Source organism: Leptodactylus fuscus, chromosome 8, assembly GCF_031893055.1.
Source record: "Leptodactylus fuscus isolate aLepFus1 chromosome 8, aLepFus1.hap2, whole genome shotgun sequence".
Lineage (NCBI taxonomy): Eukaryota > Metazoa > Chordata > Amphibia > Anura > Leptodactylidae > Leptodactylus > Leptodactylus fuscus.
Genome location: NC_134272.1, coordinates 72,672,689 through 72,675,635, shown reverse-complemented (window position 1 = coordinate 72,675,635; position 2,947 = coordinate 72,672,689). Strand labels below are relative to the sequence as shown.

Here is a 2,947-nt window from a genome sequence, read left to right as displayed (position 1 = left end):
AGTCCGCCCTACGATCCAGAGGGTCCTGAAGATTTGAACCATCTTCCAAGGGCACCAGGTTCTGCGGGACAGCTTTGCTACGGCCAAATCCACCTTCGGGGGAGGCCCCCAGGAATCCCACTTGAAGATCCTGGAAAGCGAATGTCCTTTCTCTGGCTGTTTCCACTGCTGCACCATAAGGTCGGTCAGCGTGGCGTCCGCATGGAAGGCAATATGTCCCCCAGAGGCAGACGTGGAGGCTTCCCCGTCAACATCTCGGCCCACTGTAGACCGGATGGACTTCAGCAGCCTGCCCGTTTGTTCATAATGGAACGCAGTTCTGCTGGAATAACTGAGTCGTCCTCGGAGGAATCATCCTCTGCCACCCGCAGGTGTTACAAGGGGGGAGGGAGAGACGAGGAACGGAGCTCAGAGCATGGTCTCCTGGTGAGCTGAGACAAGGTGCAATGGATCCCTTTGAGGGAATCATCCTGCAAAACAAAAAGGAGAGTACAAGCAAGGGAAAAACTATTTACCCAAGCGATGCCCAAACTCACCATCTCCTTGACCCATGCCATCATATCTCTGGGAGAGGGCTCCACAGGTGGAGGACCTCTGCTCCCGCGACAACGGGCCCACACGTAGCCTGAAAATAATAGGCAAGTTATAGGACCAGTAGTACCCCGCAGGGCACAACCTTTCAAGCCGCTACCTACCATCAGGGAGCGGTGTGTCGCAATCGAAGCAGGAAAGATGTTTCCTCTTGGAAGAGGTTTTCCTCCTACCATCCCCAGGAGGGGTAGTAGAGGATGACATATCCTACAGAGAGAGATAATAGACCATGCAACACTGTCACCATGACATCATACCAGCTTTTTAAAAAAAGGGTAAATCTTACCAGGTCCTGTAGACCGGACAGAGAGGTGACTTGGCGCCCAACGTGCGACTCAAACCCACGACCTTGAGATTAAGAGTCTCATGCTCTACCGACTGAGCTAGCCAGGCTGGCGCTGTGAACAGGATCTGAACCTGTGTGGGGAGACCCCATTGGATTTCGAGTCCAAAACCTTAACCACTCGGCCATCACAGCCGGTTCCCAATAAAGTTTGCAAACTGGAAAAGAGTTCAAGATCAATGAACACCACAATCGCACGCCTTCAGCAGATACTGCAGGAAGGTCTCTGACACCAGGCCAGCCAGCCTCTTAATTCTGGCCGGCTGGAAGTGGGCGGAGCCACAATCAAAGCAGGTGAGGCAACCTGCCCAGACAACTAACCCTGTAATCAGGGGTCTGCAAAGATATACATTCCCCCCCAACCAAGAGGCCCTTAACACGGGCACTTACCCCCACATCTCCCCGTCTTTTCCGGCCTTTAATAAGGCCTGAATCTTCCCTGAGTGAGCGGCCGCCAGCGCCAGGCCGTTGCCATGGCGCTATGATACTTCCGGCGAAACCGGAAGTGCGCGCTTACAGCGGCCGGCGGGGAACAGGATACACAACAGTGTGGTTCCACCCGCCGGCAGTCCGCGCGGCCACCAGAGGCGGCATGCGGAGTCCCGGACTCTCACCAAAATGTCAGGTAAGTCACAAGGAGCAGGGGAAGCGGAGGAGAGGGGGGGCAGGGGGGATAGAGGGGGGTAGCCACACATGGCTAACAAGCACCTTCTCCCCGCAGGGCACAGAAGGTGACAAGAAGAAAACAACCGCTCAGGAGGTGAGTGATCCTGCTGAGCTTCTCTAAGAGGACACAAGTCCTCCCACCTGTCCTCTGTCCACACAGGACAGAAAAAAACACGCAGAGGGGAGGTTCTTGTGCCCTCTTATAGGGCCAGCCACGCATTTGATTGGCTAATTAAATATCCGCCTGTCCTACCAGCACACAGGGGCAGAAATACCCCCACATTGTGCCGCTGTTGAGGACGACAGGGAACTGTTATTTTTTACACCTCCTTTGAGCCTCCTCCTATTATAGTCTGGGGTCTGATGAGATCTCAGAGTACAGTCCCTGACAAAAGTTCTGTTGCTTATCCATGTTGTGGAATCAAAATCTTATAACCTGACTTTAAATTCATCCATTGGTTTTAGAAATGACCCATATGAAAGCTGAATCCCTCCCAAATGTTCTTTTTTATTTGTTAAGAAAATAAATTGGCTTCAATGGTGAAATATTGATCATGTAATGAACACAGAAAGGTCAGATTTTGGCAAGACAAAAGTTTTGTCGCCCACATAAAGTAATGTGAAAATCAAACCAATAATTCAGTTCAAATACAAAGATATGTTTCCTAACATTGGTGAATGAGGTTGTGGTGCTATTAGAGCCAGATTTAATATTTTGTGTGACTTGAAGGACGGCATCCATGCGTTTCGACAATGATTCATACAATTTATTGATGAAGTCATCAGGAATATTGAAGAATGCCGTCTTACAGCCTCCCAGAGTTGTCTGCCAAGCTTCCTCTTTCATCCTACCCCAAACATGCTCAATGATGTTCATGTCTGGTGACTGGGCTGGCCAGTCTTGGAGCATCTTCATCTTCTTTGCCTTGAGGAACTTTAATGTAGAGATGGATGTATGAGATGGAGCACCATCCTGTGGCAAAATTTGACCCCTTTTATGATTGGGAATGTAAGAGGAAGCTAATACTTCTTGATATTTTAGGCTATTGATATTGCCTTCCACCTTGCAAATGTTTTGCACACCCCCATACTGAATGTAACTCCAGACCATGATCTTACCACCACCAAACTTAACTGTTTTCTGGGTGTATCTTGGATCCATACGGGCTCCAGTAGGTCTCTGGCAGTATTTGTGATGGCTGTGGTGTAATTCAACTGGAGATTCATCTGAGAAATCTACCTTCTGCCACTTTTCCAGCGTCCATCCGTGTAGCAGGCTGTGGGCCTTTAATTGCCTTTTGTTTAGTGATGGCTTCTGGGCTCTGATTCCACCATGGAGGACATTTT

The 2,947-nt window shown here is 49.8% G+C and overlaps 1 non-coding gene across 1 annotated transcript; it reads right to left on the bottom strand.

Moving 5' to 3' along the window:
• Positions 1–987: 987 nt before the first annotated feature.
• On the bottom strand, positions 988–1,069 carry TRNAS-CGA (transfer RNA serine (anticodon CGA)). Its single transcript has one exon. It is a non-coding gene; the product is annotated as a tRNA-Ser (tRNA).
• Between the last annotated feature and the right edge of the window lie 1,878 nt (positions 1,070–2,947).